At 43.9% G+C, this 27,159-nt stretch overlaps 1 long non-coding RNA gene across 1 annotated transcript; it reads right to left on the bottom strand.

The window, feature by feature from the left end:
- Window positions 1–315: 315 nt before the first annotated feature.
- Window positions 316–25,333, bottom strand: LOC118230667. The gene is made up of 3 exons (XR_004765899.1): window positions 25,176–25,333; window positions 982–1,027; window positions 316–856 (listed from the first exon to the last, which is right to left on the bottom strand). It is a non-coding gene; the product is annotated as an uncharacterized LOC118230667 (long non-coding RNA).
- Window positions 25,334–27,159: the final 1,826 nt, after the last annotated feature.

The following is a 27,159-nucleotide window of genomic DNA, read 5'->3' as shown; positions in this document are numbered from 1 at the left end:
CTCCCTCTCTAAGCGGCCTGGGCCTCGGGCAGGAGAGGCCAGGCAGGCAGCGGCACGCAGCGCTAAGCGCTCAGGGACAGCGCTGAGGAAAGGCCCTGATGGCTCGCTGATTGATAACTTCTGGGGTCGAGGTCTGTAACCTGTGCTTCCTCTCCTGCCTCTCCAGGACCTGGACCTGTCGAAGGACGAGGGGAACAGGGGAGGGGGAGGCGGGGGGGGGGGGAGCGGGGGTGTCCTGCTGACTGCCCTGCCCTCCCAGCGCTCTGTTTCCACATTTCAAAAAGCCAAGTCATACCCACCCCCCCCCACGAACTTCGCTTTGTGACTTCATTCACATGCCTAAAGACATGAGAAAGTCAGCCCTCTCTGCCCCCCCACCTTCCCCGTCAAGACCCCCCTTTGTGCTAGCAGATAGCCACCTTCACGGGCTGAGGAGGACACACTATGCCGACCATTAGCATCTCCAAAGGCGCTCACGTTGACTAATAGTCTGGGCCACCATGCCGCGGTTGCTCAGCTTGTGCTTTGCCTATTATGCGGGTGACACAAAGAATCCGAGGCCTGGTTAGGGCCTGTCAGATCTGGTCGGGTAGCAGACGCACACAAAGCTTCATCTTTGCCCTTTCTGAATGGACCGCCCTGCTCTTTGTGCCATTTTTGTCCTCCTCTGTTTTTTGCGGGAATGGCTGAATGGGCTCTGGGGTAGGTAAATAAATTCAGTGATTCGGGGGGCGGACAGTCGCGGACGTGTTACCGTTTGTTCGCAGGCTGGTCTTTGTCCCGTTCCGGTCCCCGCGCAGGTTAGGAGTTAATGGAGGATCTCATGGGCAGGCGACAGCAGGAACGGGTCTCTGCCCTGGGGACCATTAGCATTGAAGATAGGAGATATAGCCCTGTAAGATGGAGGTTGAATCTCCTACGGTCTAGTAGACCTGCCAGCCAGGGTGGAATAGATGCATAATTGTGCCATGTGTAACTTACCGTATCTGCAAGATGAAAGAAGAACATTCCGCACTTTGGCAGTGACCTGTAGGATTCAGAAGATTATCATTGGTACATTATGGCTATAACTGCAAACAGAAATTCAGGGGGTTAAGCTCCAGATAGATTCCACGTTATGGGATGTACAAAAGATTTTGATTGGCTTATGGTCATCATTTTGTTCAGTACAGAAACGAATGTTTTAAGTAGAGAATAAATCCAGTCTAAAAAAAATCCCAAAAATTTAAGTCACATGTCAAGCAGTCTTGAAGCAGATGTTACTATTTTTAAATATATTAAAGATGGTGGAAAGTCCAATATGGATTTGCCTTTTGTGCGAATTATAGGTATGTACTGTGTGTACTATGAGAAATGTATAAAGTTTCATGACTACTTTATTCAGTATTGAGAATTTTACAAAGGTTTTTAAAAATTCCAGCAAAAGGCAACATATACAATGTAGTAATTTGTGATAAAATGTGATAGTACAGACCTTTAGGAAGTGCCGTTAGGTTTTCATTAAACATTAAAGTTTAATTAAATTAATTGGCTTCCAGTGACTATTGTTACTCCATGTTTTTCCTTTAATTATTTCCAAAATTTGCACCATTGAGAAGCTTATCAGAAATCAATATTTTTGTGTTTGTGCAGTGCATTTGTACCAAGCTTCATATTGACTTTCCAAATAATCACTTTTGGACATATTTTACATATGACATGCTATACTGACCATTGTTCTACAAAAGGGACCAAAGAATGTTCTGTATGGTGAAAGGCTCTTAAGTATTTTACAGATGTCTCAAAGATTGTGGAGAATTCTGTGTGGCAGACCTCATAAGTATCCATAACGAAAAATGTTAATCAGGAGGAAATTCACACAAACATTCCGCATTTCTTGCCTCTGCAGTTTTTGGAATTTTGGCAGTTTGGTAGTTCAAAAATATCAAAACATATGACATTGTTTTACGTGGCTTGTAAAACAATGTCAATTGATCTGGAAAAAAGCCTAACGAGTTTACAATAATTGTATTTCTGTGTCTTTTTCCCCCAAACCGGCTGTAGCAAAAGGAAACCTATGCATATACATTGGATCACTACTTAAAAAGGAGTTCAATTCATTATATATGAAGCCAGGAAGACCTTTCCCAGAATGAAAAATTGCAAAATTTGTGCTATGGACAAAAATAAGCACTTGTGTTGGATTTGTATCTGAGTGTTGATCTTTTTGCCAGTGGTGACAGTTTTACGGATGTAGAAGCAGTTTGTACCGTCCCTTGGGCCGAGTGTTTTATGTGACCTGGTAAAAAAAAAAAAGATCGCAATCGCATTTACTTCTGCAGGAAGGGTATTCCCACTACAGTGCGGAGTCTGTTCCAGTGCTGGCTTTGGCCTGGGGGATTACAGCCAGGTCACAGAGGTCAGCCCCTCCCAACCCCCCACGTCCTGTGACTATAAACTATGATTAATGGCTTCCCTAAACCTCATTTTCTGATCTTGGTTAAGAAGAAATGTGTATACCCGAGCTCATTGTGCCGATATTTCAGTTTAATGCCAAAAAAACAAACCCTATGCAGCCCATTTTGGCCTGCATTTGATGAAAAGTGGTTGCTTGTGGAACTTAATTGTTGGGATAGACGGTGTTGAATTCTCAGTGCAATTTATTGGGATTTGAATGGGTATGTACATATGTTTGAGTGACAGGCCACTGCAGTTTCTCAGCAGTCAGTCAAGAGGAAAAAAACATGACATCATCCTTCAGTACTTTGATGGCGGAGATTATTATAATAAATGAATTCGCCCTTGGGACTGTGGGAGGAAATCGGGACAGATAATGAATTTATAATGGTGAACCTGTTTGGGGTTTAATCACCTCGGCCACATTTTTTCACACGCGCACACAAAACAAGCCTGTTTCGTCTCGTTTCTCCCGCTGACAAAGGACTGGAGGCTTACCGATAGAACTCAATTCACGGGACACCAATCACCCGGCCATCGGAGGTAAATATCAATAGGAACAGACAGGAGGGAGGGGAGGGAGGCAGAGGCCAGGGCCGTGGCAGAGGCCCACTTTCATGTGGAGATGAGCGTTTCCATGGATAGGGGAGAGCCGCGCACCAAACACGTGAGAGGGGAGGGCCGGGCGCCCGGGCTGGTGGCTCGTACGGTCTTAGGGAGATTAGGCGCATATTCATGACCGCGGGCGAAGGCCTGGCAGGTGAGGGGCTCAGGCCGAGGGGCTCATCCTTTGGGTAAACAGCTCCCGAGAAAGGGAGCCCGGTCGCCGGGATGAAAGTGTATCCACAGTGTGGCCGACGGCCCAGAAGAGGGGCTCCCTGTTGTCCTGAGGAGGAGGCCGAGAGGGCCGCTTTCACCGCGTGAGTGGTGCTGCGCGGCCGGACCCGAGATGGTCTGGTGACATTACTTGACTGGCAAGAGTGGCGCGGTAGCGTCCTTAAAGCCCTGCGCAAACACACAAAGCCTTGGCGCTTTTACACGAGTGGGCACTGGAGGGACTTAACCGCGCTCTGGCCTGTCTCTCGCACGACCAATGCAGTCAGGCCGAGCGGGAGAATGTAGCTCGTGTTCAGGTTGGTTGCGCCGTGCGCATTGAGGATTTCTTTTTGCGGTTTTTAGTCGGAGCTGCTGGGCCTGTGGGTTCTGACTGAAAAAGTGGAACTGATTTGGCTAACACAGCCCATGCTGTGATATGGGCATTTGATATCGGTTCCTGGTTTTGCTTCGTTAAGCTGCCTCTCTTGGGTCAAAAAGCAGACAACAGGACTCTCACATAGAGAACATAAGATTATTTGTGCCTGCGTGTGTGCACACGTGTGAATACGACCGCAGTCAGAGCACAGTTGTCTGGTCTGGCTTTTATCTCTATTTTGACATTTTCGTTTTAATGGGGAACACCCTGATTATACTGGCTGGGAATATTATACCTCCACGGATGATTTAGAAAAGTAATTATCTAACAACCATGAATTGTTTTATACAAACATGCATTTTCATCATTGCCATAGATATGATCTGAAGAAAACACACTGCAACGATACTTCTGTAAAGTGAGTGGTCATACACAACATAAACCAGTGCTGTACTGAATTGTGTTCAAGTGCAGTTTCATCTACTTAACAATCCAAGTATAAACATTCCAGATTTTCCCATCTGTGTTTCAATATGCGATTACAAATGAACTTTTGTGCGAGCAATCTATGCAAGTTATGTGCCTATATCGCCTCTAAATATAGATGGTAACATAAGCTGACACAAAAGAACAAAGCACGCCAAATGTGTCTGAAGTTGCTAAATGAATCCTTTCGCTTATAGCCTGTGGGATTTCTGTGGATCAGGAAATGGTCACTGCACCCTTGCGCATTCCTGAGCTGTATGCAGAAGTAGATTTAAATCCCCTGCAGGCCTTTGTAAGGGACATCCCCAGTACTTTTCAAGCAGAGGGCATATCCACATTATTATCATCATAATGCAGATGGAAGACATTCACTCTGTGCACCAGCACCACATCATTTACATACTAAGTAGCCAATTGAGGTGTATGCCAATGTTGTGTTGGTCATGAAACACTGGCATGTTTACAGTTGGAAAGATACGCATACGTGCTCCATTGTGTCCGTCTAACACTGCTGGGATTTACTGAGGACCTTTACACTCTGGAAATTATGCATTCTCTCTTGCATTCCTTTGCTTTGCTCTGGTGCTTTATATAGTGTTTTTCTTCTTTTCATAGCATTTGGTGCTGCTAACACCAAAAACAGGACTCTGTTTGCGTAATGTGTAAGTACACATAAATAGAAATTAAGCATGATGCCTCAGTTGATATGTCTCAACTTATAACATTCAGTTTAAGTTCGCTAACTCAATTTAATCTAGCAGGTGAATTATTTGTGTAAGAGAGTGAATTTCCTTTATATTCTTACATTTCAAAACAAGACCAAAAGCTAGCTGCACAGAAATGTTGCAATCAACATGTATTGTATAGCAGTACATAGCAATGACAGTCCTGACCCACCAGTCCATGTATCCACAAGCAAGCTCTTGATAACATTGGCCCACTGGCCATAGTACACTAGAACATTATTCATTAAAATTTTACCTGTAGGTAGCTGGACAGTCATAATGTTAATGGTCACATTCTAAGTTGTAAAATTTGACCTCTTAATTGTTTGTTTGTTTGTGCTGTAATTTAGTTGAGACTACATGATTGATTAACCACCTTTGTTGAAATCTTTTTGGAAATTTATGCTCATGAAACTAGCAAACAGCTAATAGCTAAAGCTATCTAATTCACGTAATTTTTTAAGTCCTGGGAAGTATGTGTACCTTTGACCGACGCAACAAATAATTTCTGTGCAAGATTTGTGACATATTTTTGTTGCAAAACAGGATCTTAACAATCTATCTACCTAGCTAGTCTAGCAATGGTAGACTAAAACTTAGTCTACCATTGTGAGCTAGAGAATGTGAGCTAGAGACCATTATCTCTGGGATCTGGGGTCCAGTTATTAATCAAGAATTGTCTTATCTGCGGGTTCTTAAAATATTTTTCAAGTGCACCACTATAATATGTCTTAGTCAGTTTTATGAATGTCTGAACATGAATGTATAGATTAGATTTAAATCTAATTCATGATTCCAGTCCTGCTTGTTTAAAACACTGGCTGAGCACCCTGCTGATTGTTGCATGCCAGTACCTTATACAAGCCTTCTGGCACTGAATCACAGAGCACACTGAATCACAGAGTACACCGTGTCGCCAACTTCTCTGCTGTTGTTGCCTTTTGCCTCCAAGTTTTTTTTAAATTTCACTTAAATAGCACTCTTTACAGAGACACTTTATGAGAAAATTGGAAAGTTACAAATGACCTGGCCTGCATTCATTATCAGAAAGTATGAGCCGGGTCATATATCTATTACAGGATCGCTGATCCTTGTGCTTTGACTTTCTCATGATGAGCATGTGAAAGAAAGAAACTGGATCATGAATGGATCAAACTGTGTGTTGTTCTATGCTTGTGCGCTGTGAAAGGAAAATAATCCACATTTTGATATTGGTTTGGTATTGGTCCCACATTCGTGGATCTCTAAATGTGAAACCAAAGAAGCACCCTCGTTCTGTCCGCTGTTGAAAGCTTCCAAATAAAGCCATTGTCCAGCTTGAGTGCCAGCCCCTCTATGGCCACCGGTTCACCCCTGGACTCCCGAAGGGTGAGAGTGTGCTTCATATCGCTGTGATTCTCCACTTAGGAATGTTTGCTCAGCAAACACAAAGAAGCGATCTCCTCCAACTCAAACAGTACTTGTTAGTGAGGACGCTCTTCTGCATCTTTGCAAACAGCGCCCGTTTAAGAGCAGTGGGTTTTTGACGGAAGCATAAAGCAGACCAAAGGTAGCTGGCCTAAGTCTCTAGAAGGTCAGGAAGTGTCCTTTGATCAGCTCATTTAGATTTTTTTGTCAGAGTTGCGAACGTAATGTTACATGCTGTCAGCTGTTCTTCTGGCCCCAGTGTCACGAGTACATTTGCAAGCCTCTTGTACTCTCACATCTAAGAACTTCATCATTTCTCATCCCTGGTTCATGAGTACTCCAGGCCCTGTAGACCAATTAAAAACATCTACCTGTCTTTGACCAGTGTCCTCTGACCTTTGACCACTGACACGAGACCTTGGCGCTGACGGAGAGCACACAGGACCATCTGCGTGAGACAGCAGGCCGTGCCCTGGGTTCACTCAGCTCGACCTTCTGTCTGTCCCAGAAAGGAAATTACTGGTTGGACCACAGAGTCTGGAGGCCTGGGACCTCCTGGACAAGGAGAGCATGGGAGGTCACCAGGGGGCCAATCGATAAGGGCCAAATTGGGCAAATGACACAAGCGAGGAGTGACACAGAGCTGCATTCCCAAACGGCAGACGAGGCCGAGCGGAGCTGGCGAGGATGCTGTGCCCTGAGAGCTATCTGCTTCTGCTCAATATCAGGCAAGCAGGGGTCACTTTGTTTGTGGGCGGAGCCTGACCTTAATGAGATCCCACCACATTCCACATCACATGACAATGCCGACTGTTAATACAGCAAAAAAAAAAAAAAAAATACATCCACATTCAAAATTGTTATTAGAAATTTTTTTGGCTGAGGTTATCAGGACAAAGGAAAGTTGTGGCCAATCTGGGCTGCCAAAGGTTTGACTGAAACATTTTCTGGTAACCTTGTTCTAATAACAGTTTTGATTGTTTATTTCATTCTTTAGATGTGCAATCATATGTGAGTATACAGTTCAAAGGTTTGAAGAATGGAGGTAATGCTTCATTTTGTTACAGCTCTCCTGTTAAGTGCATAGTATGCACAGTTTTTTTCCTAACTTTTAATTAGAGAAGCCAAGGTAAAAAAAAAGGCCCTTTGCAGATAATTTGGTTTCACTCCTTGTAGTTCACTACAGTGTGACATGGCTGCCATGCGGGTAGTATAGATTTTAAGTGTGCGTGTGTGTCTTTACATAGGTAAGTGTGTCTTTCAGAGAAAGAGAGAGATGGAGAAAGACGAGCTCTTTTCCTTGTCTCTCTTCCTCATTAGTGGGAATAACCCAGACTTTCACAGTACCGCAGTACCCCTCAGATACCGCGGTACCTTCTGACAGGAGGTTTCTTTAGACATCAGGGAACTTAACGAGGGCCTGCGAAGCAGAAAGCAGGGTTTTATAACACCACACCACCACGCCACAGCCTAGCTCCTCATCACAATCACTGGAAAGCGCCCAGCCCATCCAGCTCCACATTACTGAACAATTCAAAGCCTTGATACAGTTAAATATACGTACTTCCAAATATGGTAGGAAGTTGCAGCAGGTGCAAAACAATTAGCAAATCCTTTTGCTATCATTAATATGTGAAATTATTTCTGTACTAAACTAAGTGAAATTCCCATTGGTCTCAGGCTTGCAAACATTCTATGATATTATTTTACATAAAATGGGAGTGTGCCAAATCATTCTCTGTGCATGTTATTTTTCATGTGTATGAGCCAGTGCAATGATGCCAATCTTAGTCGAGGTTGTACGTTTACATGTGCCTCTTATCAAAACATGCTGTGAAATGTTTCCAAATTGTGTGATTTCCCAGTTATGGGGACAAATGTTAAATATGACCCTACAGATTGGTTGATTTATGGTAACATATATCTCTCTGTATCATGAAAGCAATGATCACACTACTGTCACTGTGCCAGTTATACAGTTGTACATATGCATGCTTTCTACTAAATACAAAATAAACCACAGTAGAAACGAACTATTAGTTCTGTAGATAATTGTCTGTTGCAATTAATTAAAAAGTACATGAATGTTCATTAAGTCCAGTGAAGTACAGAACAATCTTTGGTGCTTTTTAACACACACAACCCACCACAAGCTTTTGCAAATTCCTTTGATTCAACAATCATGATCTACTGACCAGAATGTTCTAGCACACTGTGGTTTGTGAGAGCAATTCAATGCTTGAATTATACCAGCTGTCTATGGTGCCTGGGTAACGAGGAGCCAGCGGCAAGCCAGGTCCAAGCAAAGTCCTGCCAGGTTTAGTAGATGAAACGCTTGACATCTCTGTGTGCCAAACCAGCACTTGACCTCTGTATATCTCCTCTAATGAAGCTAATACAGCCATTCTCCTCTGGCTCACAACAGAGGTACTGGATGGATCCAAGCGGGGTCCGCTAATAGGAGCTGCCAATGGTTCTTTCCAGGTCACAGACAGAGAAGAGCAATTAAATCAAATTGGAGGCTTCGCCAAGGACCAGGCCCCACTGGGCCCAACCGCCCATTTAATCATTAAATCCCCCCACCGCTTTTCCCTGATAAATGAGAGAGTGGAGCAAAATCTGTTGCTGGTCATTAATCTTGAACTAATCAGGAAGAGAACACAGTTATTTTATTTGTTAATGAGCTGGTTACTAAAGAGCGAGTGAGCAGAGACAGAAAGGGAAAGAAAGAGAAAGAGAGAGAGAGAGAGAGGCCCAACCTCAACTGATCCATAATGCCAATAATAAGATCCCCCTGAGGTATCAGGCTTTTCCTCCCCAGTTTCTTTTTCTTTTTCAATTACTGCTTGAGGACGTTCGTGAAAAATGGCTTCCGGGTAACCTCGGCTGAGGGAACGTGTAGTCAAGTTCCGCACAAATAAATTCAAAAAGGCAGCTGTGGCTTCGAGGCTCTGGTCACAATCTCTCAAATCACCATTGGAAGTGGAAGATCTCCACTTATTGAATTTAAATATGGCAGTTACTTCTCATGAGATGAGATGGCATCTGCGCCTGCTGGGTAATCGGTGTGACATCAGGGGCTTTCAGTGAAAAATACCATCTTACCTTCTCTATGCCTTTAATGAATTTACAGGAACTATACAACTATAAGAACTATAAGAAAGTTCATATCCGATCAAGTAGATGTATTGAAGATAGATGTATGTATTTATGAAATACCCATTCTCTTGAGCTGCACAATCTGTGGCTGTGTTGTGGTGTGTTGTTACATACGCATGCTAATGTAAAACGGTATGAAATCATGTAAAATAAGGTAAAATAATCTGTGGTTAGTGTTTGCCTAGGCTATTCATTGGTTTTCTCAGTGCTCATTTCTCGCTAATAGATTTACCTGAAGAGGTGCATTGCTATTCAGACACCCTTATCAAAGGCTCTAGAAATATAGCATTGGGGCAGAAGAGCTGGCAGGTAGAAATGAGTGATTATGGAGACGAAAGATGACGAGATCTGACCTGAGCAGTGCTTCCTCTGGCCCCCTGATCGCCTGTCGCTCAGGTCAGGGCGATGTCAGTGCTTTTGACGGACGAGAGGTCGGGTGACAGGTTAGCCGCGGCCCGATAAGGCCTCCTCCGACAAACGGGCTTCCTGAAAAGCTCAGTCACTCGCCGTCGGCCCAGGATTGATGGGGGGCTGGAGGGGCCGTCCAGACGCGCCCCACTCTGTCACTCTTATCAGACAGTCAGACCCCACTCTAACCTGGGTCAGAACCTACAAGCACCACGGCTCCTCATTCAGGCTCCCCTATCTGGCCTATACAGCAGAGATAAGGCCTTTCATGTGTGCCACAGGGCTCAGGGTGGATCGCATACAAAAGACACCATTAGGACACCAGGGGCCAGGGAGGTCACCTGACTGATAGTGTTTCATTGGGTGAAACAGACTAAACAGTGGTTGCTTGGGAGCATTAGAAGGAAACAGATTTACGTATTAATCACGTATGGATGTATCTGCAATGCTAAGGGCACGCAGGTCAGGTCACAATGTTCTTCCCCAGTATGAAAAATGGAATGTCCTCAGGTCACCTGCTTGCGTTCATCTATGTTGGCTACACAAAGTGTATGCTTACAGTGGAGTTTAAAGCAAGCTCAGCTCAACTAGCAGCCTGCATATTCAAAAAACTACTGAGTTGTCAGGCATACTTAACAAAATAAATGAGTTTGCTAGACCAGTTTGAAAAGTGTCAGTGCTACTGAGCTCCTGAGGATCAGAGTTCATCCCAGTCTTCTTCAGGGAGGTCTGTGCTGAAGCATGTCCACGCATGACAGCTGTGCTGCTGAAAGAAAGCAAACTGTTTGTCTCCTCTCCACTGGAGGATTATAGTGGAGTGGCTTCACTCGCTCCGTAGGGGAAGAAGCCAGGGTCAGGTCTCTGACAGCGTCCACCCCTAGCCCAGGATCCTTCATGAAAATCTGCTCGCTGCACACCCATGGATAGGAGAAACTGACCCTGAGGTAGCTATCATGTTAGCTAACTGTCTATCCTCAGAGAAATTTACATCAAGCCCATTCACAGGAGCCCAATACCCTGCAATTGCCCTTGCACAGGTCCTGCAGTTTTTCTAGTAACCCCTTCAGAACCAGGCGTATAGACCCAAGTTAGTTATCTGGGCAATTTCTATTCATAACTATGACCTACTGTGTTTATCTAAATGGCTGAATTTTAAATGAAGATGATTGATCTACAACCAAAATATAAGTGAATATATATGTGAAATACATATGTGAAACTTGACGAATCATATGTATAATTCATTTATAGAGCTGGGCATGTACAGAAGCAAGATAGGTTAAGTACCTAGGTTGCTTACTTGCTTGCCCCACTTGCAAAGCCAGTTCCCTTAACAATACGCTGCACTACCGCGCATGCAGCTAAGATGCAGGGCCTCCTGGTCGTTGGGTTCAAGTGAGTCAGCTCTCTTCGTGGGGGAAGCCTGTGCCCGGGGGGTAAACACATCCACAAAATGACCCAGGCCATGGTATGAGTGATAAACCGCAGTTTCCAAGCTGCCAGGTTCATAACACACATGAAGATCTGCCCGTCAAGATAATACCACAGATGTTCTGGATGAACTCAGTGGAACCTGTGTTGTAACTGAGGATAAGCGCTTGTTTAAATGTCGAGAACCGCATTGTTGATGAAGCCCTTTATATCTCTGTGCACCCAAACAACTGTTGACTCCTGTATTCAGTGTCTTCTTTTATAGCGATGAGGTAGCTAGCACTGCTTCGCTGGCTCACAGCAGAGGTGTAGGACTCAGGGTCTCTTTCCTCAACTCTGTCACGTTCTTTCATTATTTGAATTGTGTTGTGAGTTCAATGGGTGCACTGTGCTGGTGTCTGCAGCCTAAATATACTGCAGGACTGTGAAAATCCTCAGGGACAGTGACTACGGCCAGAGACAGTGACTAAGACAGTGGGGCTGAGGGCAGGATGTGGGCAAGCCATCCTGCATTGAAGAAGGAGCGTGGTGGGGGGGGGGGGCAGGGGTTCAGGAAATAAGTGACCTCAGTCTGTGAACCCCCCATCCCCCATCCCCATGGGTAATGAGTCACCCCACAGCGTCCTGTCGCTTTCCGCCACACACGGCACCTGACACTGTCTCTGAGATTTATGCCCCTCCAGCTCACCCTTGTGCACTGCCCCACCCTGACTACAAGACCCACGAGCGTGAGAAATTAGGAACGGCACAGATTGTGCCTGCCAGTCCGCTGGGGATCTCGAGACAATAAGTCTAGGGAACTGAGCTCCCCAGTATGAAAAAAGGAGAGGACACTTACTTTTTCTAGCCTAGTGAAGGTGCTTAGCACCTAGCTGGAGACTGAAACAGCAAATGAAATATTTACCATTTCCAAGTTACTGAAGGCAATTATTTATCAGCTGAAAGATTGTGTCTGATTGACTGTACATAACGGTATGTGTGATTCCAAAATGACAGATATACCAATACTCCATAAACAGTACACCCCCTAAAATGTGTTTGCTCTCCTAGAACATACCCTCCCCATTCATGTTTCACTTAATTAACCCTTTGAAGAGTAGGATTTTTGAAATGTTTTTTTTTTTAATGGAAGTCAGTGTTCTGTAATTTCTTTCAATCATTAGAAGTGATTGTTACATCCGCATTATAATGTTCAGTTAATAACTTTAAGCCTGTATGCATGTTATGTAAGGACCACAGAGGGGTACGGTCAGTAATGGTCACTCTGAATCCATCTTAGTGGGCAGGCCTCTCTGTTTGGTCTCCTTACTTCTGATCTGAATAATAGGGGCTTGCTTTATATTTTAGAACCAACTTCTATTAGTTATGATTTTGAATAGATGATTGTTGATCAGGATTCAATACCAGTTCACCAAGGTATGTCACCATCATGAGAACCAATGCTTTATCAGGTTGAGCCACCTGAAGAAAAAACATGTTTTGTAGATTGAACACTGTAATGGCACTGCTAAACTGAACTTGTATTCTGTTTTCAATCCCTGATCTGACAGTGATCAAAGGGATTGCAGAGCAGATCTACCTGTGCAGCCTTTCTGTGCTGGTTTATGGTGTTCCCATTATATATTGAGCCGTAATGAAGTATAAGTAACCTATTTAGCCGGAGGCCACTGTCTTTTTAAAAATGTGTAGAGTATATTAATTTTGTCGTGTTTCAAAGTGCTGGTTTTATAAGCAAGCAGCATTTTGTAGCTACTGGCATACCAAATGTATCATATAAACAAAGAGAGATTTCATGTGCTGTAAGCATCTTGAGTCTGTATTGCAGAAATATATAAGTGCACATGCCATAATAGGGTAATAAACCCGTGCACTGTGGCATGCTGGTAAAGCAGCGAGACTTTAGCCTGGAGATTTGATTGATCCCCAGGTGGGGCAGCGCCATCCACGCTCTTGCACAAAGTTCAAGCCTAAATGGCTTAAGCAAATGTCTTATAAATAGATATTATGCAAAATGTAATTTTCCCTGGTTCAGTTTGCCTTCCAGACAAGTAAATAATTAAAGTCGCCACAGAGGAGGGATTCAAGTATGAAAGGGCTAACAATGCCTATTCTGCCATTACACATACCAATTGCTGTTTGCTTAAGGATTGCAGTCCGTGTCTCAGACAAAAACTCAAAGGCCAAAACGGATTAGAGTGTCATTCAAAAGATGACTGATTCAGTCCCAGTGGATTGGCCGGATTACTGACCAAAATGGGCTCGGTAATTCTTTTCAAAACATCTTAAAATGGTGCTGGATCTAAAAGCTATAGAATAATTTTTCATCTTGTGCAATCGTGGATTCATTCATTGTATATTAAAAGTGTTATAAGTAGTCAAGCTGGGCAACAGACGGTTTAATAATGACAATTGAAATCAGACTTGCAATCCACTGAAAGATGGCTGTGCTTTATTATTTACTGTCCCCCCATAGATCAGCCTTTGAAAAGCTCAGTGAGAGCATTTTAAAGGCCCTTGGAAGGCTCTTTATTTCATAGAAAAAAAACTTTTTTTAATCATAATTATTGTGACTAGTGAATGAAATTATGATCCATTTTGATTGTAAACACACATTTTAAATCTATGATGAAATTTGTATGGGGAAAACAAACCAAATTATTTTTGGTTCCCACAACATTCCCAGAATGTCAAGATACATGTGAACAACTTAGACCAGTTTATTTGTATGTCCCACAGATGTTATGTTCTGTGGCATGGAATTTTGCAGTTTTGATTTTTAAGTGTTATTTAGTTTTAATGAATAACTTTTGGTCATACTTTTTAATTTTATCTGAAATATTTAATAAATGTGGCATTTCAAATCATTGAGAACATTGAGAATATTTGAACATGTTAAGACATACACTCCATAATGATTTTCATGACTCAGTGACAACCGTTTGTTGATGTTACCAGTAAATGTATAACTTGGCGAACAACTTATTTGGAGAACATTCTTGTCATGAAATAATCTCACACTCAAATGGAAATCTACCCAGCGTGCTCTCAAATGTTCTTGAAATGTGTCTTGTTTGCTGGGAACTCTAGCCTTCAAGCATTCAGCATTTATTTATGCGCACAAAATGAAGATCTTTTGGTTTATTCAGTAAATGTGAGGTTTCTTTCAGAAACTCCAGAGGGTGTAGTGCTGATAAACCAGTTTGTGTTTGTTTACTGATGAGGGGATTTGTGTTTGTGAAGGATGGGGCCTGAGTGTTTTTTTGTTTTGTCCGTTCCGTTGAGTGTCTAAGCAACTATGGACAAGCGCTTCACGAAGCCCTCCAGTTGCTCTGTCTCAGCCTTTGTTTTTTAGAAGCGCTGTTCATTTTGTTTGTACACTTCAGGCCAGCATTTCCTCTCATAGCCCTAATGCTTTGCGCAAACTCTCCCAAAACCTGAAGACATCTTCCAGTTTGCTCAGCTCTTCAGCTCTCTAATTAGCACAGCGGCCAGGCTAAAACAATGCTCACTGGGAGAAAAGCATTCGTTTATTTATTTTTTTTAAAGACCCTCCTCATCTCCCAAGGGTAACATGCGAGGACACACGCACACACACAAACAAACACACACACTGCACCCCGAATCCCAATGGAAGATGCCATATTTTTTTGTGAACCGGTCACCGTGGAGACCATTTATCCCCCCTCCCCCCCCCCCGGTCCCCCGGGCCCCTCCCCCCCATTGATACCTCCCTTTTTTCCCCCTCAACATAAAACAGAAAGTGGGCTGAATGGGCTCTGAGGTAGGTAAATGTATTCAGTGACATCGGCCGGATGATTCTATTCTGTGCGATTCCTGTAACATTTGTTTCCAGCCTTGTCTGAGGGTTGGGACTCTGTGTTTGCTCCATTGTCCCACGTGCTCTCCACACAGGCTCGCAGTTAATGCCGGCCTTGTCCGGCACCACCCGAGCAGAAAGTTTCGCCGGGGGTGGGGCGGACAAAAGGCCGGCAGGCCACCTCGGGGTTCGCTATGGGAAGCCCCTCTCGCCGGGACTCTCAAAGGAAGTGCCGTGCGGGACAACGAGAAGGGCCACTGGTGAAAAACTCTCAAGTGCCCCTTTACTCCTTCCACATCTGGTGTTTGGGCACCAAACCCCTCCCCGGGAGGGCTGAGAAAGGGTGTTTTTCTCACCCCTTGTACAATTTGGGATTGCCTCTTTGCTGGCTCTTCGCTGTGATGTCATGCAGAGGGACCGAGAGAGCGGACGGCTGGTGGAAAGGTCACTCTGGGACAGGTGGGAGTATGAGGAAGTGCGGGCTTGGCCAATGGCACACCTGTCCATCAAATCTGCCCCAGACCCACTCTGGCCCACTATGACTCATGCACCACCAGCCAGCCCAAATATATCACTCAAGGGTGGAAGCGGGGTCATATTTTTCTGAAGAGCACAAGCCTCTCATATCCTCTATGCATTGAACTGTGTTTTCAAAGGCAGATGCTTCACATCTTCCTGAGGCCTTCTGTGACGATTGGTCACTAGTGCCCCTTACAGCTTTCACTGTAAAATGTTTACATTTTTTGGATCAATCCTTCTGCAGAAATCCAGTCCATTTTAGTGCAAATCATAAGGAAGGAGTTTCCTTTAGTTTAGTGCAATACATGATTGGCCCACCCTGGCACCCTGGTTTTAATTTTGTTAGAAATGTACAAAATGAGTGATGATTATATTAGATTAGAAAAAAGAATTATTGTCAGAGTTCATGTACTGAAAACATTTAGCTTTGAACATTTTTATTTTTAATAGCTCAGTAGATGTACATCCATGAAGCACCAGCACAATGTTGAAAAGTGCTAATAAGTGCTCATGTAATTATGCGGGGGTCTCAGCGGTCAAACCAATCCTGACTTGGCTGAACTCACCCAGCTGAGGCGTTATCAAATTCTAGTTTGTTATCAGAAAGGAAAAATAAAAATGGAGGATTACTTTTATGGTTTGAGCTCCTTCTGAATTAAAAGTAGCCCCGCCCCCTCTGCCCTTTGCTCTACCCTGACTGAAACTGTTTGGTATGACTATGATGTGAGTCAGTCAACCACGGAAATTCATCAGAATTCACCCAAACAGCACACAAAACATGTTAGCCCTGTTTATGTCTTTTATATCCTTTTTGAGTGATCGGGGGAGCAATGATTTCTCATTCACAAAATTTTTCTTAAAAATGTTCCCATGGAGAACCAATATGGGATTCATGGCACATGTGCGGACCTTTGCTTTTGTGCTGAAATGATGAATGGCAAAAAAAGTTCTTGGAAACATTCTTACATGCGGTTTATGATCAAATGTGATTGTACGCATGTTTCCTGAATGAGGCCCATTGAGAGTGGGGGAAGACATTGAGAGAAAGGACCACAAGTGCAAAAAGGTTCAGAATTTTAAATATGAAATAGTAAGATAGAGCTGTAACATAAACTTCCCAATTCTAAATAGATCCCATTAAAATGCAAATCCATTGTCTAATACACTTTCCATGTGTTTTTTTTCTTTTCTTCCGTGTTTGTAATTCTGCTTTATGCTTTACATATTACTCAGGTAATGGTTGCTTGTTTGGAATGTTTGAGGTTCAGAATTAATCAAAGTTCTAAATACAGTTCTTGAGCCAGAAAGTAGAAAGTTGAAGTTGCCAAAAAAAAAACTTAAAACACATTATACACTGTCCCTGGCAGAAGCAGTTCTGTGGTGGAAAGAACATCTTTCAGCACGCTTTGGTCATTTGGTATATCAATATTTGGGTAAACACTTCCTTTTACAGTTCGCTAAATTCTAGATATTTACCAGATAAATACATGGTAAGAGGTTGCACATAATTGAATAATTACAACTGGTAATAAAAAAATATAAAAACTTAAATACTAAGAACCTAAACCTGAAATACTTCCTCTATTACCTATCAATTCAATTGTAGTCACCAAAGATTTAGATTGGTAAGTAAGCCTGAGTTTGTTTGTGTACTTCCTTGGAACTTTATTCTTGGAAACACCTCTATTAGAAAGTAAGTACTGTCTAATTCCCTTGCAAGTACACAATTACACTCAAGCTATAATTAACCTTAAACCTTTGATAACAAAAAAATAGTCACTTGAACTGACAGTCGATAAAGGAGAGATTTCTAAATTTTTCAGTGTTCAGTATTTCCCTATTTTTTGCCAGTGGTAATTGCCCAATTATGTGCTATTCTTACCACATATTTACCTGATAAATACCTACAGTATTTACGAGGTACCTACTTAGGGGTCTGTAAATTGAAGTGTTACCCTATCATGTCGGATAATGAATTAGTCCAATTTTAATTAGGTTTTTAATTAGGTTTATTAAGACAATTTGAATGAGCAGTTTGTTTATTCTTGTTTGTTACATTAAATGTGATTGTGTGAAAGTATTATTTTTGTTCATTTCTATGTGATACAAAATTGTATTTTTAATAATACTAAATGTATAGCTTTCCCCATATCCTTTAATGAGTGCAGTCTTCAAATTAGCCGACTTTTCAACTGCATCCTGAAATTGCATTCTTTCATTCAAGGCACATTTGGAAATTAATTTTTTTTTAAATTTTGTGATGTAGCTATGACTTACTGGCTGTACCAGACTTCTTAATGATTTACCATTGTGTCTGAAACACGAAGACAGGGAACGTTAATGGAATAATCGCATAGTTGTGGTTGAAGCTCAGCCATTTATACGTTGTACATTTGACAGTTACGCACCTTACCACTAGAGGGAAGTGTTGGCTCTTGGTGAGCACAACAGGTCCATTGGTATAACAGAAATCAGCGAAGGACATTTGAAATTTGTGTAAGTCCCATTTACCAATTCTTTTTACTCTCTTTTAGGAAAGTGCATCAATCTTATGCCATTAGATGCATATGTATTAAATATGTATGTGCATTGGTCCATCTGCATGTGATTACTTATTTTGATTATCTTGCCTTCTAATAACGCAGTACCTTTGAAGAAACCTTTTTTCCTGCTTTCAAAATAGTAAAATGAACATATATTCCATCAATTTGTTTCAGTGACACAGACATTAGTGGTAAAATATAGAGCAGGCTGTGAGTAGAAAATCTAACTGTTAAGCCAGTTTTATTTGTCATATTTGATTTGTAAAGAAACATCTTTTTGTCCTTTGCTTTGCAGTGGCTCACAATGCATTTTATTCCTAAATCTTGAATGGTTTGTTAACAGGAATCGCACAGAAAATGAGAGATGGCATCCAGTTTCAGAAGGCACAAGGAACAACATGAAGGAGTGTTTGTTGATGCTGTGTGTGTGCGTGCGTGCCTGTGGGCATGTGTGAATGTGTTTGCGCGCGTGTATGTGTGTGTGTGTGTGTATGACCTGACCTGCATTTTATGACATTTGATCTAACTGTAGCATCTCAAGCAGGGCCTGTACAGCAGACAGCTGTTTTCCAGACAGATTGGACTCAAGCTGAGCAGTCAGGGTGGTTCTGAGGGACCCAGGGACCCCCCCCCCCCCCCACCCCCCCACCCCCCAATCAGATCACTGTATAGCTGAGCGGAGACAGGGGATCCAGATCCACTCAGATCCAGCAAGTGCCAAGCAGGGATAGAGGGTAGGGATCCACTCAGACCCATGCGTTATAATGTAGAGCACATGTTTGCGGCAGCTCCACCAAGACACATTTCATTGCCTCATCTCTAATTCGAAGCACAAAACCTTGTCACGATAAACGCTGTCCTGGTTTTGCTTCCAGCCTCTAACTGGATCCAGTGAAGTAAGAAAACGTCTCCTCCGAATGGTGATGAAATATTAATAGTGACAGCTGGGGCATTCAGCAGTTCCAGATTAATTAGTAGCTGTCATGCTGTAAAGTATGTGTTCTGTGTGCAGCACTCTGCAGGATCCTATGCATTTTCTGCAATGGCTCTCACTTTTGCCTTTGCTTGTATGTATGAACCTTCTCACAACAGTTACTGTACCTATCTCAGTTAGATTAACTGCACAGACTAACACACTACAGTATTTGTTTGGACACATTTACTTTCAAGCTCAGGGATTTGTGTAGGGAATGCCTCATCTGGTGATACTGATATTGTAATTGCTTATGCCCAGAGGGGGTTAGGAAATTGTGTTTGGTATAGGATTTAAATGCATTTCAAAGGCCTTTGATCATTATTTGTTGCTACTTGCTATTGGGTTAGTATAAAGGCAGCTTTTAAATGCTTTCTTTTATAAGCGATAGGTCAGGCATGCAGGATGAAACAAGTCGATGTGATGAACAGTTACTTTTTTCAGCTTTGTCTCTTTTAGGAATGTTCCAGACACGGGGAGCGCTCTTTTGAACTCAGTAACATTTTAAATCTTCCAGGCATTTCATCTGAGTGCGGTGCCAGTCGGCCCTTTGTTTTCTCCTGATAAACATACAGTATAATACACACGATGAATCTTACCGATCGGGGGGCCTTTGTATGGAAAGCCAGCCGCGCTGTAATCTTTTAAAAAGCTCCGTCCTCACACCTCTTCGCTGTTTGTTAAGGGTGTTCCCTCCATGTGATTGATGAGGATTGGAGGTGCGTGGTGTCAGAGGTAAAGCCGGGTCCCCCCCCCCCCTTTTTTTTTTTTTGTTGGGACCAAAGAGACGAGCGAGCGGGAGGGGCGCGAGGCCCCTGGCGGCGGTGTTTGCGCTCGCACCGCCGCTGTTGACTCAGATGCGGCCCGTACGCGGGGTCAGGGGGAGGCCCACGCCGGGGGGCTCCATTCTGATGCAGCCGGACCCACTGGATTAGGCAAATGCAGGGCCCGCGATGGGGCGGGGATTCAGCCCACCGTCTTGACAGGACATGATGGATTAGGCCCCCCTTTGTGAAGGGGATTGCCAACTTGCAGGGACCGGGGGGCAGGAACATCGGGGCGGGAGGCTGCTCCGTCCCGGGATCAGCCTCTTGTCGACAGGGGATAATCCTGTTTGTCACGTTCCCTCCAAAAATTGAGGATGGGGAGGAGGCTAACGCACCATTTCGCACCGTCTTCCCAGCGCAAAGTCTAGCAAACTTTGCCGTGACTTTCGCCATAGGACTGACGTTTACAGTTCTGCATATATGCTCAGTCCACGGTAATGATGAGGTAGAAAATGGGGGGACATTTTGAATGAACACATAACAGGAAACAACAGGAACATGTTATGTTTGACAGTGAAGAGCAGTCAGGCTGTAAACCTGTGTAAACCATGTTGACCCTGTATCTTGGCTTAAAATGTACTGACATGTCTTAGCCATGTATTTTCAGTTCTTGGCAGCTTTATTTTATTATTTTTTCCCCTCATCCTTGTCATAGTTCAACACTCATGATCATTGATCATACTGATATTCAAATATTATCATCAATTATCAGCAGAGCCCTTCAGTTCCCGTTCCTCAGTCATGCAGTCTTTCGTAGATATTTAATCGAGACAAAAAGAACATTTCCAGCGTTTTCGCAGTGTCTCCAGAACGCGGCGGGGTTTAGGACCCTGAGCGCGCGCGGCGCCGATCCAGGCCCTCGCCGCGCTCCTCGCCGACTTGTCGAAGAGTGACGCCGATCCCGGCGCCGCTTGTGTCACCTCGCCCCCCCCCCACCAGTCTGCGGGGAGCCGAGCCGCACGTCAGGTGCTGAGCGTGGGCGTCCTCCCGGCGCGTACGCCGACACGGGGGCACGCTTCGGCTGCTTCCGCCGCCCGCCGCGCGCCGCGCGGTCTGTCACACCATACGTCCCGCTAGGGCGCCAAACGCGGGCCAGTCGGGAGCGCAGGCTTAAATCATTCAGAGGGAGACGGAACCGCTCGGCGCTGCGGAGGCAACGGTAGCGTACATCTGCGGTTGGCTGACGAATGCTTAATTACAGACCGTTTTACGTTTACAGAAAGGGCACGGTTGCAAACACTAGTCGTTAAAATGTAAGCTTAATACTGCATTGATGTGATTATGATGGTTCTGGATCCGAATGGTTACGGTAAAGTGAGATGTGAATTATCGTCCTTTAAGAGAAAATGTGCTATGGACACCTGAGAGCAGCTGAAAATACGAGAAGTAAGGAGTAAAGTAATAATGAAAAACAAACGACGGTAGCCAATCAACAGGGCAATGCAAAACCTGTTACATACACTGTCCCACTTACATTTCTTTTTTAGTGCAAGAGGGACCAATGTGCTGAGGGAGGCACTGCAAATGACCACCATAAATGGTTTTCACTGTAAATAAGTTTGTCCATGTATATTGTTACAGCCTGTGTAAATATTAAAAATGAAGGCAGCATCTTCTCCAAAATCAACACCCTCTGATAGACGCCTGTGGGTCTGCTTCACCAGACGCTGCATGCTCTGCTCTCCATTCACTCAGACAAGGATTTAATGCTTTTTTTCCCCAGCATCCCGTGTGCAGAATCAGCGTCCCCGGGGCTTTCTCGTCAGAGAGTCATCGCACGTCACGTCGCAGCCCATGGCAGACGGCACGCGCCGGCGTTTCCTGCGCCTCGAACGACACGCTCTCCGCTCAGCGGCGCCGGCCTCGTTACCGCGAGCGGGGCTGTCGATGACGTCCGACTCGCGCGGCCCGAGCGCGTGACGCTCCTAACGCTAACCCCCCCCACCCCCCCCCCCCCCCCCCTGTCTCCTGTGGGTCATCTCAGGCCTCTGTTCAATACGCAGCTGGCAAGAGGAGGCCAGACACTCACCCGAGAAGCTTGGAGGTGCACGTACAGAACAAAGCAGGAGATTTCAGAAATTCCAGCGTTACTCCCTGCCTCCAAAATACTTTCCCTTCTTTTCCCTGTCTTGATTTAGTTATATCTTCAGTGCTGTATTTTTTTTTTTTTTTTTTTGGAACATTTTTTTTTTGTTTAATCCCCGACCTCCCTGGTTATTTGCCCTGGCTTTCGCCCATCTCTCCTTGAATCCATCCAAACTCATCGGATCGCAGAAACCGTGTTTCCTCTGAAGTTCGGAGACATCTATTAGAAATGACAGGTTCTTCTGTTCAGAGGGATGGAAGACGGTTCTGTTTTTATGCGAGCGTTTTGTTCTTATGCGAACGGCGTCAAACCTGCGTCAGACCTGGTAAAGCTCCCTAAATCTGAGGCCTTGTCAGGGGGGGTATGTAGGGCACACCCGTGCCGGCTGTTGAGCTGTTACCCTGGGAAACAGTGGGGGTATAGACACTGTTAACAAAACCACCCCCTCTCCCTGGGGCAGTGGGAGGGGACAATTATAAACCAATACACCCTTCTTAAGACCCCCTAAGTCTCAGCCCAGGTCCCCCCCCATGCCCATCTGTACACTCTGTACCCAGGAGTCTGGGTTGGGGGGTGGGGGTACAGCTGTGGGGCTGTACTCAGACTCCCCTGGATTGAATCCAGCCCAGACAAACCGCTCCCTGCATGAAACAAGGCAGAGCGACTGTCTGCTAAATCATTATTAATTGCAGAGGCTCAAGTTGGGGAGTGGTTGTCAAGGGAGGGAGCAGCCCATCGCTGATTTTTGGAAAACTCCCCAAAGCCTGTGTGTGTGTATGCGTGTGTGTGTAGGTGTGTGTGTGTGTGTGTATGTGGGCGTGTGTGTGCGTGCGTGCGTGTGGGCGTGTGTGTGTATGCGTGTGTGTGTAGGTGTGTGTGTGTGTGTGTATGTGGGCGTGTGTGTGCGTGCGTGCGTGTGGGCGTGTGTGTGTATGTGTGTGTGTGTGTGTGTGTGTAGGTGTGTGTGTGTGTGGGCATGTGTGTGTGTATGTGTGTGTGAGTGTGTGTAGGTGTGTGTGTGTGTGTAGGTATGTGTGTGTGTGTGTGTGGGCGTGTGTGTGTGTATGTGAGTGTGTGTGTGTGTGTGTGTAGGTGTGTGTGTGTGTGCATGTGTGTGTGTGTGTGGGCGTGTGTGTGCGTGCGTGTGTACATGTTGTGGAGGATGATGCTGGCTGAGTGACTGAGGGGATTGTACAAGCCATCAGGAATGTGGATAATAACATATTTCTCGGTTAGAAGGCTGGTTTGTTCGTCCTCCCCAGATTAGCTGCCTTGGCTCGCCGCTCTGGTTAAAAACACATGCGTGAGGCCTCTCAGTCAATAACACAGCTTTGTGACTTGCAAAAAAAAAAAAAAAAAAAAAAGCTGCACTTAGTACTGATGCCGTTCGCTGAAGTTCGGCGTGATTGATGAGACGTGGCTTCTGCTGGCAGAATGGACTCCGGCTCCTCGTGTCTAAGTGCTCGCTCTTAGAGCCGGCTGCCCAAGACACTGACAGTGACAAACGGGCAGGAAACGACAAGGACAGCCACTTATGAGCTACGTTGTCTCAATTATAGGAAGACCACACTGGAGAAACCGGTGTTTACTGGACGCGTGAAGCAGCATGATCATACCACAGTGATCTGAAAGTACCACCTCTGGTGATTACCAGTCATACCTCTTTAGAGCTGACTGCCCTTCCCATAATACACCAGGGGTAAACTTCGCAGATCACTAAAAGCAGCCAATAAGATCTCTGCTGCCTCTGAACTGTGTACTGTTGGCTAGCCACGCACCTGTTAATTAAGTTTGTAATGTGCTCGCAAGTAACTTAAGTTTTACGCAGATGAGTTTAAGCAAACTTAAGGGACAGTGAGAATACCGTTTAGGAATCTTGTTTTTTTTTATCTTGCTTTGCAAGGGCAATTGAGTATGATGTTGTTAACGTGAATGAGAAGTATTCAAAACGTTAATTCATCCAAAAACATAAACACTGAAAAGCACAATCCTGGATTAGTGCAACAAGAGGCATTATCCCCTCACAGTGTGGTCTTGTTTTCCAAAGATGGGTGTTCTGTGTCTGGAGGAAAGTCCAAGCCACACCTGTGACTGACAGCTGACCGCCCCTCCCACCTGCCTCTCTCCTTCTATCAATCACTCCACACCCCAGGCACCCTCCCCCCACAGCTCCTCTCACCTGCCTCATGCCCTAAACCCAAACAGATGAAGGGACCAGCCCCCTTTTCACCCTGCCCATCCCCTCCCCTCCCACACCCGCCTTGGCCCCTGGTGTCAATCCGTCACTCATTCTGACACTTTGAGGCCGTTTGGGTTTGTGGGTCTTTTGGCGGCCTGAAAGGAGACAAAGACAGACACATGTGACCTGCTGCCCGTGACTATGTTGGTTCAGTCACTGGGCCGCGGGGACAGGTGTCTACCCTGGACAGACAATTAACTGTCCATCAAGAGGCCATAACCGCCTATTAGAGGTACATCCTTAGACCTGCTTGATGAATAGATTGCAATATTTGCTATTGTGGTTTTCCTCTGATTCAATTTTTTGTTACTGTGGCACATGTAAAATTGATTACTGTGCTGAAATCATGTAAACATGTCATAAAAATGACAGAATATTTAGAATATGTTGAACAATTTTATTTTTTTTAGTAAGGATTGTGAGAGGGAACAAAAAAAATTTGACCCCATTTTGGTTTGCTTGTCAGGCAGCATATTTGCATCACAAAGTTAAATTGTCATTAATCAAATGCTGGTCATTAACATTAGTCTTCATTTACACTCCTTCCAATGACAGGTTTACTGATTTTTCATGCAGTGTTACCATTATCCAAAAGTTTTCTGCCAAATTATTTTGACAGATTTTTTTTAATTTTTTTTTTTAGAAAAGTAGCTACAGTACATAATGTAAAGAAATCAAATATTTTCCCACTTTGACTGAGTGAGGCTGTGGCCATACGCCCTGCATTTCTAGATTTATTGGCTTGGAATGATTGATCTACTGAACCATGGAAACAGGAAAACTGGGAGATATTGTGTTAGTACGTGTAAAAGGAAAGGATTCAGCGCGAGGCCTCAGGGACAGGAGAAGATATGTCCTATGGGTCAGACACTCCCCTCCTCAACAGCAACCCCTATCCCGCCCGAAAGTGTCCCCAATTTCACCTACCTGCAGGATTCCCCTTCTCCTCAGCCTGAGGTTCCGATTGTCAATATTGCCTCAAAAGTGGCGGTCCCATTTGCCTGTATTGTTGCTCAGCTAATTCCTTTGCCACCTCCTCGACCCCCCGTCCCATCACTCTTAGCAATGACAAACCGTGGGCGACTCCTGTCCGGTTGTATTGATATCAACTGCTGGGAGAAGAATTTGGCCTGATGACAGAAGACATGCGTCAGTGCTGGGACAAGCCCAGACTTGTCTGGCGTTAGATTTACTACAGAGGGAAAAGCCATCAGATGGACAAACGTTGTGTTTGTTAAAAAGGTCTGACCTCCCTTTGTTGGAGTAGCTGGTTTACTATTGGTCTCTGTGCTCAGAATGTGAATAAAAAAAACAGGCTGTTGGTTGACTGCACTCTAACGTCAGGGTCAATCTAATGCTCTGCTTAGGAAACCTCTTGCAATTTCTAAAATTATATGCTAGCATTTATTGGTTATTGATATCTAATCATCCATTTGAGCTTTGATCAATTTTGTCAAATAGAAGTCTTTAGATTTGATTTATGCCGTTTCTAGTATGGAGAGCAACTTTGATTAACCTTAATAACTTTAACATCTTGAATTTCCATAACAATACTTCTCCAGTGTCCAAGTTATATATTAATGCGGACATTTTCACCTGTAATCATTTGTAAGGTTCTTGAATGATTATGATTATAGTTCATGTTCCTAGTCCCGTATTCCTTTCTTTCAAATCATCTTAAACATACTCTTATATTGAAATAGTGACACACATCAATCAAAGGCCAGTTTTTGACAATAAGTAGGCCTTGCCTAGCTTGTTCAATGGAAAGGGACATGAAAGGGGAAAACGGCTGTTTTAAAATATGGTTTAGTTCACATTAAATACTTATTCATTTTAATTTATCGTAATGAATCCATTCTTAATTAATCATAGTTAACTATTGTTCATATATTTCATGTGGAATACGTTAAGTATATCAAATAAGATGAAAACAAAGAGGACATTATCACCCAAACAAGGGGACACAGCTGTCACAGAAACTGATAAATGAAAATAAACACAATCTTCCAGAATTCTTCACCGGTTTGCGTGCTGTTTCAAACAGCTGCACTTGAGTATTGCAGCTACCCGATGGCAGCTACGTATATTTATGCACCGACCAAAGTAACCCGATTACATCGCAGTGCGATGCTGTAAAATCCGACATCAAATTCAAACAGGTAAGATACCGGGTTATTATTTATGCTATTGTAATAGTTATGTTGCCAAGCATTCTCACGGTCTGGGCGGCGTGTAGGGCCCAGAGAACATAGGCCGCAGGCTGCAGCTGGCTAAATAAACTCAGCTGAATGGTGTTGCACTACCAACAACGCAACACAATATACAGGAATTAAACATATATTCTGAAATGTTTTATAGCAGAGAAGAACTGACTTCATCGATACTGCAACAAGTCAATAAAAAAATGACAATTTGTTCGTAAAAAAGTTAAGTTTAGCTGGGGACCAGTTGACGCTATAAACTATAAAATTATATATTATAGTATAATGGAGTCAATAATTATACGAATACTCTGAGTGAAAGCAGAGTGGACGGTTATTCTGTTGCAATGCAACATATAGCCTACTGTAGGTTCGTTTTAATGCAACGAAACAATGCTATCATACTTTGCGCTACATGTGCAACGCTGTGCTTTATGTTAGTAGTAGCAGCAGCAGTAACTTTGAAGCAAGTATGTAATGAAACGTTACTGGGCAGCATGCATATATTTATTTGTTAACATGTAATTAAAGTGTGCGTGTGCGTTTGTTATGTTTATGTAAATTTGAGCCTTACAGGAAGTTGGGAGATAATTTAACTAGTAGTTATCTCACCACCAGTTATCAGGGTGCGAGTTGGCCAAGTGGAGGTGTCTCTAATAGCAGCAGTCGGAAAGGAGCACCATGGCAGTAGTAGTTAATGTTACTAA

The sequence above is a fragment of the Anguilla anguilla genome, chromosome 6 (genome assembly GCF_013347855.1).
Source record: "Anguilla anguilla isolate fAngAng1 chromosome 6, fAngAng1.pri, whole genome shotgun sequence".
Taxonomy (NCBI): Eukaryota; Metazoa; Chordata; class Actinopteri; order Anguilliformes; family Anguillidae; genus Anguilla; species Anguilla anguilla.
Note: the sequence above shows the minus strand (reverse complement) of the source record. Positions and strands in the feature narration are given on the sequence as shown.